Source organism: Triticum aestivum, chromosome 5A, assembly GCF_018294505.1.
Source record: "Triticum aestivum cultivar Chinese Spring chromosome 5A, IWGSC CS RefSeq v2.1, whole genome shotgun sequence".
Classification (NCBI taxonomy): Eukaryota; Viridiplantae; Streptophyta; class Magnoliopsida; order Poales; family Poaceae; genus Triticum; species Triticum aestivum.
This window is the reverse complement of record NC_057806.1, coordinates 161,579,829-161,595,819: the sequence shown is the minus strand read 5'-3', so window position 1 is coordinate 161,595,819 and position 15,991 is coordinate 161,579,829.

The following is a 15,991-nucleotide window of genomic DNA, read 5'->3' as shown; positions in this document are numbered from 1 at the left end:
CAAGGCTGGGGCGGATCTGGAGGTAGCAGCGGCGAAGAGCGAGAAAGGGGATCTAGAGCGAGGCAAGGAAGAAGCAAAGAAGGCAAGTGCTACCTGCACCAGCCTTTTGATAGGTCAAGCAGTTGCCGAGGCAGCATGGGGAAGTGGAGACGCCCACGTCCAATCAACCTCCACATGTAAACCGAGGCCGGAGGCTTTTGGGGGCCCGCGGAGCTCTAAACTTGGCCCTTGGCTTCGCCGTTAAGCCAAGCCCGAGCACACCTTGGGCACGGGGGCTACTGTCAGCGTTCTGGGAACGAGGGTCCCCAGACTTTCCTGCCTGCGGCCCACGGCGTGGCTAAGCCAGCAGGCCGTACGGCCCATCTTCACCAACAAAGCATCCAAGACCCTCGCGAGGGTCCAAGCTTCGCGAGGCGGACGATGCAAGACCTCCTCTGGAGTAGCCTAGCCAGCCAGGCTCACGAGGATTGGAGATATCAAGGCGGGGCAAACCTCACGAGGCCCTCGTGACGTGAGCCATGACGCACGACACCAGGAGGGCGCCAGCGCGCGCATCATCCTTGTTTCCTCTTTGGTGATAAGGAGGCCAGAGCAGGAGAAGAGTACCGAGGCATCAGGAAAAGGTTGCTATATCGGTGCAACGAGACCAAGACCAGGAGGACGGCAAGATAGAGGTCATCGTGGAGCCCAAGACGGCGTCACCACCAGAGCCTTTCACAAGCAAAGACCACTTTTGTCAGGATAGCTTGTACTAGCTGTCCCCTTTCAAATTTGGCCGCCATTGTTGGCTCCCTTCCCACTCGATATTTGGGAGGAGGACCAGGGCCTATATAAGTAGAGCTAGCCACCATAGTAGCGGAGAGGGGTGAGCTGATCGCATCTCACCTCATCTCATCTCATTTTAGCTCGATCCAACCCGGACGAGAGCCTACTCAAAAGAACACCTCAACCTCAGTAGGCTTTTCTTACCTTGTACTGTTCATCATCAGCCCTAGAGGCAATCCACCACCACCACATTGGAGTAGGGTATTACACCACAACGGTGGCCCGAACTTGTATAAACCTCGTGTCTTTTTGTGTTGCGAGTTCGTCGAGTTCGTCCGCGAGATCTTAGCGAGCTAGATCATAGATTGGTGGGAAGGAAAGACTTTGCGCACACCCCAGTGTTCGAACCTTAAGGGTTTGCAAGAACCCCACATCCAACAACTTCTATGGGAGGAAGATATTAAACCACTTCTCCTTAGGGAGATCAACATGAGTAGCAAATGATTCACAGAAAGAAGCTACTATCTCAGAGTCAAGTCCGTATTTAGTGCTAAATTTACGAAAAACATCAGTATCCATAAAAGATTTAACACAATCAAACTGAGGTGTTATACCTGACTCCTTACCTTCGTCGAGATCCCAATCTTCAGAGTTGCGTTTAATTCTCTCCAATAAATTCCATTTGAATTCAATAGTCTTCACCATAAAGGAACCAGTACAAGAAGTATCGAGCATGGAGCGATTGTTGTCAGAAAGCCGAGCATAAAAAAATTGAATAATCATTTATCTTGATATCTCATGATTGGGGCATGCATATAACATTGACTTAAGCCTCCCCCAAGCTTGAGCGATGCTTTCTCCTTCGTGAGGCCAAAATTTATATATATAATTATGATCACGATGAACAAGATGCATAGGATAAAACTTCTGATTGAATTCCTATTTCAACCGTTTTTAGTCCCATGATCCCATATCATCACATAGCCTATACCATGTCAATGCTTCTCCCTTCAAAGATAAAGGGAAGACCTTCTTCTTGATAACATCACCGGGCATACTTGCAAGCTTAAATAACCCACAAACTTCATCCACATAGATTAAGTGTAAGTCGGGATACAATGTTCCATCTCCTGCAAAAGGATTAGCCAGCAGTTTCTCTATCATACCCGAAGGAATTTCGAAGTAAACATTTTCATTTTCAGTAGGTTCAGTAGGTTGAGGAGAAACTATTTGCTCTACCGATCGGGGTGAAGACACCCCGAACAAGCCCCTCAAAGGATTACTTTCCATAGTAACAAGTGACTGTAAATTTCAGCACACTATATAAATTTTTCCTTACCAAATTCCACCTATCAAAGGCGCTTCACTCCCCGGCAACGGCGCCAGAAAAGAGTCTTGATGACCCACAAGTATAGGGGATCTATCGTAGACTTTTTGATAAGTAAGAGTGTCGAACCCAACGGGAAGCAGAAGGAAATGATAAGCAGTTTTCAGTAAGGTATTCTCTGCAAGCACTGAAATTATCGGTAACATATAGTTTTGTGATAAGATAATTTTTAATGAGCAGCAAGCAATAAAATTAAATAAGGTGCATCAAGATGTCCCAATCCTTTTTGTGGCAAATGACAAGCCTGGACAAACTCTAATATGAAGTAAAGCGCTCTCGAGGACACATGGGAATTATCGTCAAGCTAGTTTTCATCACGATCATATGGTTCGCGTTCGGTACTTTGATAGTTTGATATGTGGGTGGATAGGTTCTTGGGTGATGTCCTTACTTGGACAAGCATCCCACTTATGATTAACCCCCATTGCAAGCATCCGCAACTACAACAGAAGTATTAAGGTAAACCTAACCATAGGATGAAACATATGGATCCAAATCAGCCCCTTGTGAAGCAACGCATAAACTAGGGTTTAAGCTTCTATCACTGTAGCAACCCATCATCTACTTATTACTTCCCAATGCCTCCCTCTATGCCCAAACAATGGTGAAGTGTCATGTAGTCGACGTTCACATGACACCACTAGAGGGATGACAACATACATCTCATCAAAATATCAAACGAATACCAAATTCACATGACTACTAATAGCAAGACTTCTCCCATGTCCTTAGGAACAAACGTAACTACTGACAAAGCATATTCATGTTCATAATCAGAGGGGTATTAATATGTATAATGGATCTGAATAGATGATCTTACACCAAGTAAACCAACTAGCATCAACTACAAGGAGTAATCAACAGTACTAGCAACCCATAGGTACCAATCTAAGGTTTTGATACAAAGATTGGATACAAGAGATGAACTAGGGTTTGAGATGAGATGGTGCTGGTGAAGATGTTGATGGAGATTGACCACCTCCCGATGAGAGGATCGTTGGTGATGATGATGGTGATGATTTCCCCCTCCCGTAGGGAAGTTTCCCCGGCAGAACAGCTCCGCCGGAGCCCTAGATTGGTTCCGCCCAGGTTCCACCTCGTGGTGGCGGAGTCTCGTCCCGAAAGCTTGCTTCTGATTTTTTTCTCCGACGAAAGACCTCATATAGCAGAAGATGGGCATCGGAGGTCCACCAGGGGGCCCACGAGGTAGGGGGCGCGCAGGGGGTAGGGCGCGCCCCCACCCTCATGGCTGGTGGGTGGCCCCTCTCTGGTACTTCTTGCGCTCAATATTTTTTTTTTATTCTAGAAATAACTTCTGTGAAGTTTCAGGACTTCTGGAGCTGTGCAGAATAGGTCTCTAATATTTGCTCCTTTTGCAGCCAAGAATTCCAGCTGCCGGCATTCCCCCTCTTCATGTAAACCTTGTAAAATAAGAGAGAATAGGCATAAGTATTGTGACATAATGTGTAATAACATCCCATAATGCAATAAATATCGATATAAAAGCATGATGCAAAATGGACGTATCAAGGGGCCTATCATTGCACCAACAGTATCCCCCTTTTGGGTGGTTGTTGACAAATAGATAATCATCAAAGTGAAGATACATAAGTGAAATTTAAATCAAACAAGAGTGAACTTGCGTTACTTGACTCGATGATGAAATATACGCCCCCTTAGGTGTATGCAGGTTTGATGATATGTTATGAAATTCCCTTGCAATTCATTGATGTGGAGGATTTTTGAATCATTCAAGGTAATGATTCACACTGATGGTATATAATCCATTGAAAATGTAGTGCAGTGATTCATGACTTCTTATAATAATTTCACCTGCAAAACAAATGCTTTGAGAGAAATAGTGCAGCAGGCGGGCTTATTAATATTACAGCACAAATGTTTAGTTCTGCATCTAAGCACAAATAGTTCTACATCTAAGTTTGAAAGACTCATAAAACCAGACCAAATAAACACAGAGACCAAATTATTAGAGCAAATCTATCGAAACTCGATGTAATTCTCCTTATTTTTGTCGACTAGTGTCAAAAAGATGATGAAGAACATGAGTGCAAAAGAGGTGAACTTGATTCACTCTGAGGCATCGCCAGAAGAACTTCCTGAAGTGGTTGGTATATCTTCATCATTAGTAGCAAATGCTCCTTCAAGACTGGCTTGAGGCTCGGATGATGATGGCACATTGGGATCAGCTTGTTGATTCTTGTGGGACAACACATTTCCTTCAGCAGGTTTCTCAGTTGGCGAGGTAGCTTCTGATTCGTTGAGCAATTTATGGAGCTGAAACCGAAGTAAATCTGGTAGAGGTGGAGTGATACGATCTTGAAAATCTTCACCAGAGAACCCTTGATCGATATACTCATAGAGTTCTTTAAGATCGGAGTTATTCCATTGTTTCTTGGAGAAGAACTTTTGAATAGATTTCCATAGGTGCTTCTTATTTTCAGCCGTAATCATGTGCACAATTTTCTTATGCTTGTTGATGGCATTCAATTCGGCAACCAGATGTTCTTTCTCTCAGCGATCCACAGCCATATATTGCAACAATAGCTGTTGAGTGCGCAAAATCACTTCAAGGTGTGAAGGAGGTTGAGTATTTGGTTGTCTATCATGCTGAGGTAGCCGTGGCCCGTTGAATGTATTGTGATAATCTTGAGGGCTTGACAGTAGTACTTTGCCCGAAGAAAAATCTTCCATGACTCGCAGTGTATCACGTACAAGAGGAATGAAGCTTTTGTGACCGACTGGTCAAAACAAAACCCGGCAAGAAGAAGACAATCTAAAGAAAGAAAAGAAAGGCGACTCACCACGGGAGGGGGGTTGGCGCGGGAGTATGGCTCCTTGCCGAATCGCCAGTCCTCCGGGAGCCTGCTGTCCGAGAGGTAGTTCACCATGAGGGCCACCTCTTCGTGAGGCATGCCCTTGGTGCACATCCGACTCGGGTCGCGGTGCCCGCTCATCTGGCATATCATGTGAGGGCGGCCTTGGAGTGGAAGAACTCGGCGCGAAACGAAGGCGTCCAGCAGGTTCGGACCAGTCAGACCCTCCGACTGCGTCAGCACTCGGAGTCGCGTGATGGCACCAGCTCCCGCAGGCGTCAGCGACCTGGCCCAGTACGACCAGTTGGGCAGTCTCCTAGCCGGCGGGCCGGCTTCGAAAGCCGGCAGATTGACCCAGTCGCCCCTCGTGGCGACATTCCTGAAGTAGAAGTAGGATCTCCGCCACATCTTCACCGACTTTATCAGCGAGATGGAGGGGAAGGGGTTGTCGGCTCCTAACCTTCGCAAGGCGATGAAGGAGCCGCATTGAGCCGGCACGCCCGTGGCCTGGGTGCCGAGCTTGGAGAAGAAGAACTCCCCCCAGAGCTCGAGGGTGGGGAGGACTCCGAGGAAGCCTTCGCACAAGGCCACGAAGGCGGACAGCAGCACCACTGTGTTGGGGGTGAGGTGGTGCGGCTGGAGGCCGTAGAACTCCAAGAAAGAGCGGAAAAAGCTACTCGCCGGCAGCCCCAGCCCGCGCAGGCAGTGCGAGCAGAAGATGACCCGCTCGCCCTCCTGCGGGGCGGGGGAAATATCCCCCTCCGGTGCAAGACGCACCTGCACACGATCCTCGCCGGGAAGCCGACGGGTCCGACGGTGGAACTCAATGTGGTCTTCATGAACTTCGGAACCGTCCCAGGTGCCGGAACGCACTGGGGGAGGCGCGGCAACGAAGGAAGAACTCATCGTGAGCTATCACCGCGGCGTTCGCCGGAGCTTGGGCATGTGGCGGAGCGAAGAAGAGAAGAGGAAAGAGGAGAGCGAGGAGCAACAAGGAGGAAGAGAGCATGGGGTAGTGGGAAGGAGGGGCGCGCGTGCCCCCCTCTTCCCCCCACTTATAGCCCCGTGGGCTGCGAAGCCGAGGGGGCGGATATGGGGATTTACTGCGCCCACAACCCCACGACCCCCACGATCCACGTAACGTTATTGCGCGCAGTAACTCCACGGGAATACCAACCGTCCACCAGGGCCGCAGCAGATCCGCTCGGGCACCGAGGCGCGGTAGTGGCGGGCCCCGCCTGTGGGCTGGCAGGACGGCCTAGCCACGTGCCCTCGTGTGACAGGCCAAGAACGGGCGGCGGCCTGGAGGCTTAGCTAGCACGCCACTTAAAATCCCGCCACGACGTTCAAAATACTGAGCAAGTCGGAATTGAGTGAGTCCGAGTTGAGCAAGTCTGACTCCTTCTAGACGGTCCGGCAGAAGTCAATCAAAGACCATGTGTTGAGCACCCGGAAAGAGAAACTGCCGAGGCTTCTCGGCCGACCGTCCGCGGCGCCTCACCAGCTTCGGGGACTACTGTCGGAGTAATGGGCCACGGGTAGGCCAACCTGAGTCCCATAACCTTTCAAGACATCGGGGCAGGCTGCGCCCCTCAACACAGTAGGGCGAAGAGCCGCCTCCTGAGGAGTCGACGGCAGGGCGTCCGACTGCCCGCTCACGGCCGAGTCCCAGGGACGACTTCCAGAGAAGCCGGCTTTGGGGAGTCGGCCGGCGACTCCAACAAACCATGACCTCGTTGAAGGGGACGGGGCAGGGGCGTGACTACAGTGAAGCCCACTCCCCGCCCCTTACCAAGGGCAGGCATGGCCACAGCACGCCGTACCCAGGAAGATCTCCGTGCGGCATGGCACTGTTGCCCGGCCGGCCCTGACATCAGCACCACAGTACTAAGTCCTGCGCCCACGACGGCTTTTCTGTACGGCCTGGAGGCAGCGGGGCCCACCAATCAGTGAGACCTCGGGAGACGGCGGGAGAACCGCCAGTCGGACCTGTCGGGAGTCGGCCCGGGGGAGTCGGCCGAGCCCTCCCCCGGGGCCCACACGCCATTAATCAAGATGAGATGGGGAGTGGCCACAGTTTTCGCCCGCCAGGCGGCGGGGCTGTTGCCACGACCCCATGACCAAGCCTACGTCATCAGAAGCACGCCTATAGTAATCAGCGGCCGGCAAGACCCGCCCGTGGCGGACGCGGCCTGTCGGCTCCGTACCAGACCAGTCGGCAGGGCCCACCAGTCGGCGGGCCCCAGCAGTCGGCGGAGAAGTCGAAGGTCAGAGGCACTGACGGCTGGGCCCGCGCCCAGTCGAGTTACCATTGTACCCCTGGGGGGTAGGCCTATATAAACCCCCAGGGCACCCATGCAAGGGGTTGGATCCCAGTAGTTCTAGACCATACCAGATAGAAGGAGAGAGCTAGCCTTGCCCTCTTCTACCACCAGAAACAGCTCAAGGAGCAACCGTGTAAACACTTGGCCATGGTGATCATGCGGAGACCCCGCAGAGCAGGAGTAGGGGTATTATCACCCCGGAGAGCCCCGAAGCTGGGTAAGATTCGTCGGCGTGCATGTCTTTGCCTCATCCGTTTCCAGGCACCGGCGACGTTCTGCTCGCCCCCACCATGATAAGCCATCCGTTGGCATATGTCGCACCAAACCCCCGACATTTGGCGCCCACCATGGGGCCAGGTGCACCGCCGTCCGGAGATCTGTTCTGGACGGGAACCCTTTTCCTCCCTGGCGAACGCAGCCAGCCAGGCACGCTAGGCGAAGTTTGCATCGACGCGTTGCGCGGCATTGAGATCGCCTGCACAGCCAGCTCCTTGGCCGAACTTGTCGGCGAGGTCCGCCTCTCCGACGAACCCGCGTCCGATGCAGGCACGGGCGTCCCCGAGAACCTCCTCGCGGGCCTCCTCGATCAACTCCACGTTTCCGGCGGGCCTGCCATAGACTTGGAGTCCGTAGGCTCCACCGACCCGATGCTGGTCGACACCGACACCGCGTCGCTCGACGCGTTCCCCACGAACGTGGTGGTCTATGACGAACCTCTCCCCCATGCGGAGAGCGACGGAAGCACCGTCACTGAGGTGCTAGTCATCAGTCATGACGAGTTCCCTGGCGGAGGAGCGCCCGACTCACTCGGCGCGGCGCTGCAAGAACTAACTGCGCCCATTCCGGAAGATGCTGACGTAGAGACGTTAGAAGCGCGCCGCCTTCAGCTCGTTGAAGGCGCGAAGAAGCTGGCCAGCATGAGACGCTTGTCAGAAGCTTACCAGCGGGAGATGGATCGCAGCGTTGGCGGCTCGCCGGCCCCAGCAGGGCCCAGCCGCCTTGGCGTGGTCCAGTAGCGCGGCGTAGCCATCGCCAGCCTGTTTGGGGCTAGCCGCCCCGTGTACGCTACACCAGCAGAGAACATCCGAGCCGCCCAGGCAGCGGCGGACGAGATGGACAATTTCGAGGGCGAAGAGCACCGCCTCATGATGGAGCGAGTCCAGCGGCTCCTTGACGCGGCCGTAGCGCAAAACAAGGCCAGCTGCCGCACGGAGGCGCCGCAGCGGCCAAACGACGACCCGCACCGAGATCAAGTCGTGACGTCTCGGACACTGACTTGCGGCGCCCGAGGAAGAAAGGACAAGGAGCTGGCTGTCAGCCACAGTCACTCGCATTACCATAGAGCGCGACCAAGATGGCCGCCCGAGAGCAGTGGAACAACGGGACGACTGTCCGCCTCCCCCTCCCCGCAAGGAGAGGCGAGTCTCCCCGTCGCCTGTTGACCATCCAACTCTCGGTGACCGCCTTGGCCGCCGAGAGGGAGTTGGAGAGAATGACGCCCGCCACCGGATCGACCGACTTCACCGGTCCCTGGCGCTGGAAGAAGAAGACGAGCTGGGTCCGCCTTGTTTCGGGCCCTGCATTCGGGACGAGCCCTTTCCCAGAGGGTTCACGCTCCCAAGAGACATGCCCAAGTATACCGGCTCTGTGAAGCCGGAAGACTGGCTAGTCGACAACTCCACGGCTGTCAGCATAGCAAATGGCAACAAGCGTGTCGCCGTAAAGTACATTCCGCTCATGCTCCGGGGCATAGCCCGGACATGGCTGAACAGCCTAAAGCCCGCAGCATCAACAGCTGGGTCGACTTCACTGAAGCGTTCGTCCGCAACTTCACCAGCACGTAGAAGCGTCCTCCCAAGCCTCATCAGCTCTCCTTGTGCATGCAAGGTCCTGACGAGTCGACTTGGACTACCTCACGCATTGGGCTGAGCTCCGGAACTCCTGCGAGGGCGTGCATGAGGTGCAGGCCATCGAGTACTTCACAGCCGGGTGCTGAGAAGGCACCCTCCTCAAGAACAAGCTCCTCTGCGACGAGCCAGAAACCCTCGACGAGCTGCTGATCATAGCGGACAAGTACGCCACGGCCGACTCCTCCATGAAGGCAAAAATTCAAATCAGCACGACTGGCAAAGTAGCTCCTCAGGCTCCAAGAACTCCGGCGACAGACGCCGGCCGGCGACAACAGCAGGGCGACAACAAGCGCAAGGCCCCGTAGCCGGCTTCCGGCAGCCGGCAGGTCGCGACCGTTGAAGCCCAGCAGCCAGAAGAGCAGCCTCCGCCCAAGCGACAGAAAGGTGGCAAGCCGAACTGGTTGCCGGCCTTCTCCTATGAGCAGACCTTGGATGGACCTTGCAAGTTCCACAGCGGTGCAAAGCCGTCGAATCACACCACCCGGAAGTGCCACTCGCTCACCAGGATCGCCAAGGGAGATGGCCTCCTGCCACCCCCGCCTGCTGGGCAGCCGCCTCCGCCTCCGCCCTAGCAGCCGGCAGTCAGGCCAGTCGGCGCAGTACAAGACGAATACCCTGAAGAACACGGAGCCTATGTGGTGTTCACCAGTGTGGCTGATGATCGACGCAGCAGGCGGCTGCAGCGACAAGAGGTGAACGCAGTAGCCTCAGAGACGCCAGAGTTCATGCACTGGTCTGAGAAGCCCATCAGCTGGAGCAGGGCTGACCACCCAGAAGTGATGCCGAGTCCGGGCTCCTATGCCTTGGTCCTGGACGCCACCTTTGCTTCGGACAAATGGGCCGCGCGTTTCTCACAAGTTCTGATAGACGGGGGCAGCAACATCAATATCCTGTACAAGGACACCATGGAGAAGTTAGGAATCAAGCAAAGACAGCTTCAGAACAGCCGAACTGTGTTCCATGGCATTGTTCCTGGGCTTTCCTACTCACCAATCGGCAAGATCCTGATGGACGTCCTCTTTGGGGACAAAGATCACTTCCGAAGAGAGTCTGTTTGGTTTGAGGTGGTGGACCTTGAGAGCCCATACCATGTGCTACTTGGCCGACCCGCCTTGGCCAAGTTCATGGCGGTCCCCCACTATGCCTACCTCAAGATGAAGATGCCCAGTTCCAGGGGAATTCTGCGCTTGCGCGGCCGAGAAGCGACTCCTTGAACGAGTTGTGGCGATGGCCGACAAGCAGCCGGAGATACCGCCCGACCCGAAGGAGTCAGAAGCCGAAGGTTCGTTCAAGCCGGCCAAAGAGACAAAGAAGATACCCTTGGATCCGGAGCACCCGGAGAGGTACGCTGTCATAGGTGCGAACCTCGACAGCAAATAGGAAGGCGAGCTCGTCGATTTCCTCCGTGAGAATTGGGACATCTTCGCATGGTCCCCCAAAGACATGCCAGGTGTACCGACGGATTTCGACGAGCACAAGTTACATGTCCGATCTGATGCAAAGCCGGTCAGGCAGCCCCTGCGCCGCTTATCAGAAGAGAAGAGTAGAGTTGTCGGAGAAGAGATAGCCCGACTCCTAGCAGCCGGCTTCATAATGGAAGTTTTCTTTCCGGAGTGGCTGGCAAATCCGGTCCTGGTACTAAAGAAGAACAAGCAGTGGCGAATGTGTATTGACTACACGAGCCTCAACAAGGCCTGCCCCAAGGACCCATTTGCTCTACCAAGAATCGACCAGGTGATAGACTCCACAGCCGGATGCGAGTTGTTGAGTTTCTTGGATGCATACTCAGGGTATCACCAGATCAAGCTGAACCCGGCTGACAGATTGAAGACCGCCTTCATCACACCGTTTGGAGCATTCTGCTACCTCACCATGATGTTTGGCTTGAGGAATGCCGGCGCCACCTTTCAGCGTTGCATGCAGAAGTGTCTCCTCAAGCAGCTCGGCAGGAACGCCCACGTCTACGTGGATGATGTAGTGGTGAAAACGGAAAAGCGTGGAACACTGCTGGAAGACCTCAAGGAGACCTTTGAGAACCTGTGTCGGTTCCAGAACAACCTCAACCCCGAGAAGTGTGTCTTCGGAGTACCAGCCGGCCAGCTGCTAGGTTTCCTGGTCTCTGAACGCGGCATAGAATGCAACCCAGTGAAAATCATGGCCATCAAGAGAATGGAGGTACCCAGCCGACTGCTGGATGTGCAGAAGTTCACTGGCTGCTTAGGGTCCATCAACCGATTCATCAGTCGGTTGGGCGAGAAAGCTCTCCCCTTATACCAACTCATGAAGAAGACCACTTTTTTCGAGTGGAACCATAAGGCGGACAAAGCTTTTCACCAGTTGAAGAAGATGTTGACTACTCCGCCTGTCCTGGCGGCTCCGACTCCCAAGGAACCTATGCTCCTGTACATCACCGCCACCAGCCGGGTAGTCAGCACAGTCATTGTAGTGGAGCGCAAGGAGGAAGGCAAGGCGCTGCCTATCCAGAGACCAGTATATTACCTGAGCAAGGTACTGTCGACCTCCAAGCAGAACTACCCCCACTACCAGAAGATGTGCTATGGCGTACACTTCGCTGCCAAGAAATTGAAGCCTTACTTTCAAGAGCATCCAATCACGGTGGTCTGCACAGCCCCACTTGCCGAGATCATCGATAGCCGAGATGCTTCTGGTCGAGTGGCCAAGTGGGCATAGAGCTGGCTCCTTACACCATCTACTACCAGCCCCGCACCGCTATCAAATCACAAGCACTGGCCGACTTCCTCATCGACTGGGCCGAGACCCAGTACCTGCCTCCAGCACCTGATTCCACCCATTGGCGGATGCATTTCGATGGCTCCAAGATGCGCACTGGCTTGGGAGCCGGCGTCGTCCTCACCTCTCCCAAAGGCGACAAGCTCAAGTATGCGCTGCAAATCCACTTTGTCGCCTCCAATAACGTTGTTGAGTATGAGGCGCTCATTCACGGGCTCCGGCTTGCCAAAGAACTTGGCATCCGCCGGATCTTGTGTTATGGCGACTCGGACTTAGTGGTCCAGCAGTCATCTGGCGACTGGGATGCGAAAGACACAAACATGGCGAGCTACCGTTTCCTCGTGCATCAACTCAGCGGGTATTTCGAAGGGTGCGAGTTCCTCCATGTGCCAAGAAACGACAACGACCAAGCAGATGCCTTGGCACGAATCGGCTCTACCCGCCAGGCAATACCATCTGGCATCTCCCTTCAACGCCTCCTCAAGCCGTCTGTCAAGCCTTCACCAGAATTAGACTCCATTTTTGTGCTGTCTCCTCCCGAAGACGGCGGATCCGACTCCAGAGCTCTGGCAGATGGAACGGGGACTTTGGCGGATGACTCCAAAGGCACCATAGTCGAGCCCGGCCCGGAGACTGCGGTGGCGGACTCGAAGATTCCAGAATTCGGCCCAAGGACCGCGCCAGTCGGCCTGGGGACTTCATCAACCCAGCAAGCGGCTGTTGACTCCAACCCGCCGCCTCCCAGCCCAGCCGCCCTCGTCCAAGTCGCAGTTCTGGTAGTCAAAGAAATAGCAGCACCCTCATGGGCCCAGCCCATACTCAAATTCCTGGTGAACAAAGAGCTACCAACTAATGAGACCTCAGCTCGGCAAGTACAACACCGGGCGGCAGCCTATACCATAATCAACAGAGAGCTGGTCAGGCGCAGCGTCACTGGTGTCTACCAGCGCTGCGTAGAGCCAGAGCAAGGCCAGGCGATTCTCAAAGACATCCATCAAGGCGAATGCGGCCACCATGCGGCTTCGAGAGCACTCGTCGCCGAAGCCTTTCGGCACAGTTTCTTCTGGCCGATTGACTTGGAAGAGGCCAAAAATGCAAAGGATGCCGAAAGTTCAGCTCCAAGCCGCACCAGCCGGCTTCTGCGCTCAAGACTATCCCCATCGGCCTTTCACAGTTTGGGGTCTAGACATGGCGGGACCATTCAAGACAGCACGAGGTGGTTTAACTCACCTACTTGTCGCAGTGGACAATTCACCAAGTGGGCGGAAGCGAAGCCAATTAAGAAACTGAACGGTCTGACTGTCGTGACCTTCATCACCGATATCACAATTCGGTGTGGCATACCACACAGCATCATCACCGACAACGGCACACATTTTGCGAAAGGCGCCTTGGCCCGTTTCTGCGCAACACAGGGCATCCGACTGGACCTAGCGTCCGTCGCCCATCCGCAGTCAAACGGCCAAGTGGAGCGAGCAAACGGCCTCATCCTGTCCGGCATCAAGCCTCGGTTGATCGAGCCTCTGGAGCGCTCGGCTGGCTGCTGGCTCGACGAGCTGCCAGCCGTCCTCTGGAGTCTGCGCACGACTCCAAACAAGTCAACCGGCTTCACGCCCTTCTTCCTCGTCTACGGTGCCGAAGCCGTCATCCCAACAGACATAGAGTTTGACTCCCCACGAGTCACCATGTACACCGAGGAGGAAGCAGAAGAAGTATGACAAGACGGCGTCGATCTTCTGGAAGAGGGCCAGCTGTTGGCACTCAGCCGGTCCAGCATCTACCAGCAGAGCCTGCGTCGATACCACAACAGGAAGGTCAGGCCAAGCTCTTTCCAAGAAGGCGACCTTGTGGTCCGGCTGATCTAGCGAACAGCCGGCCAGCACAAGCTGTCGGCGCCTTGGGAAGGCCCTTTCATCATCATCAAAGTACTGGGCAACGATTCCTACTACCTAATCGACGCTCAGAAGCCCCGAGCACGCAAGAGGGACGACTCCGGCAAGGAGACAGAGCGGCCATGGAATGCAAATCTCCTCCGATGATTTTACAGTTGATGCAGTATGTACCACGCTACCTTTTGTATTAAAGTACCAAGACTTCAGGCCTCCCGAGACGAGCTCGGGGACTGCCCTCTTTTGTCTGTATGATAAAAATTATGCCTACAAGTATGTTACTCTTTGTCATGCCGCTTGGCACCGGGCTCGACAAGTCGGCCCGGGGACTTGCCGCCTTGCACTATGAAATGCTTCCTGCAGCCGGACAAGTAGTGTGTAACACCTAAACCGTCTTCTGTCAGAAGCCGCAGCTCGCAGAGTGACTGTACGGTGGGCAGAGGTAAGGTAGAATGGGTGTTCACATGAAAAATGGCTAAGGCCTCAAAGCATAAAACATAGCTCAAGACGGCTTCCAGCCTTTCACGCAAACCGACTCTCGGATAGTCGAATTGCCGCTTCCTATCCAACTTGCAAAAAAATCTTGAAATTGGCTAAGTACTTGCTTTCCCAAAGTAGCCTAGCACTTGATCCAGCAACAGTCCGCAGAGCGGCTGTCCGATTGGCAAGGCAGGCAACTAAGAGAAAGCGGCAAAGGAAAAAAGCCAAAAGAACAATGAGCAAGAAAAGATATATATATATATATATATATATATATATATATATATATTTACATAACATAGGCCCTTGGCCGAATTGTCAAGTAGAGGTTCAAAATACACCCCGCGGGTGGAATTGTGCGAATTAACAAGTTCTTCAAAGACTACTAAAGCAGATAAAATAAAAGATACAGCGGCAGCTTAGGAGGTAGCAGACAGATTCGGAGGGTCGGAGGAGGCGCCAGTGTTAGGCGTCAGGGCAGCCGGCTCGCTAGTCTCGGCTTGATCACCTCCGGCGGCAGTCGACTCGGTCGCACGCGGCTCGTTGCTGGAGGCGCGGTCGGGCTGAGGCTGGCCGTCTGCTCCGCCTTCTGGTGCCTCCGCCTCGCCCCCATCCTCCGTCTCGTCCTCCTCCTCGACGCTGGAGCCAATCACCTCCGCCGAGTCTTTGCCATAGTCTGGGTTCATCCCAAACCACTCCGGCGGTACCTCCTCGCCATCTTCAGACCGCTCGGGGACGAAGATGCTGGTGTCGGTGTACTCGGCGATCATCGCAGCATGTTTGACGAGGGCATCTTCCGCATCCGCCAGCTCCGGCTGGGCCTCCGACCGAAGCGTGGCCAACTGGTCTAGATCCAGCCCCGGGTACCACGCCTTGACGAACTCCAAGGCCCGGCGCGCTCCAGCCCGGGCCGAAGAGCCCTTCCAGGCCTCAAGACGACCAACCGCGACCTCCAGCCAGTTGGCTGTCAGGCTGCGGGTGCGCGGAGCCTGCATATCCGGCCAAAGGGCGGCAATCGCCTGGGCACCGACGCGCTGAAGCCGGTGCAGCATCCGGTGAGCCGGCCGGAGGCGAGCCTCGATGATCAGGATGTGCCCGTCAAGAGTTCGGGGGGCATCGGCAGCGATCTCTGCGCCCTCCGCCCTCCGACTCTCACGGTCGGCCTCGATGGCTTGGATGGCGGCCTGCGACTGCCCAGGGAAGAAGTCTGCAAAGATGCGAAGAAACGAAGAAGCTAGTCAAAAACCAGGAGTCGGCATGATTTAAATCGGCAACTCGAGGAAAGAAAATAAAGCGACTCACCATCAACGATGTCTTCAATCTCGTGGAAGCCGGAGGACATCAGCGCCTCCTTGTCAAGAGGGCGGTTTCCGTCTCCTCCGCCTCCCTCTGCGACTTCACAAGCAGCTCCTTCTGCTCTGCCAACTGAGTGGCCAGCAGATCGCGCTGTGTGGCGAGCCTGCTGCACTCCTCCCCTTTGGCGCACAGGGCGGAGTTGGCATCGCTCAGCTGCTGTTGAAGAGCAGCGTTGGCTCCTGAAGAAAAGGAAGAAAGATAACAGTCGTCAATAAAGTAGGTCGCCGGGGAGATCCGGCCCGACTGCTTAGCAGTCGGCCCGAATCTCGGGGACTACAGTTCGCGGGTGCGCTAG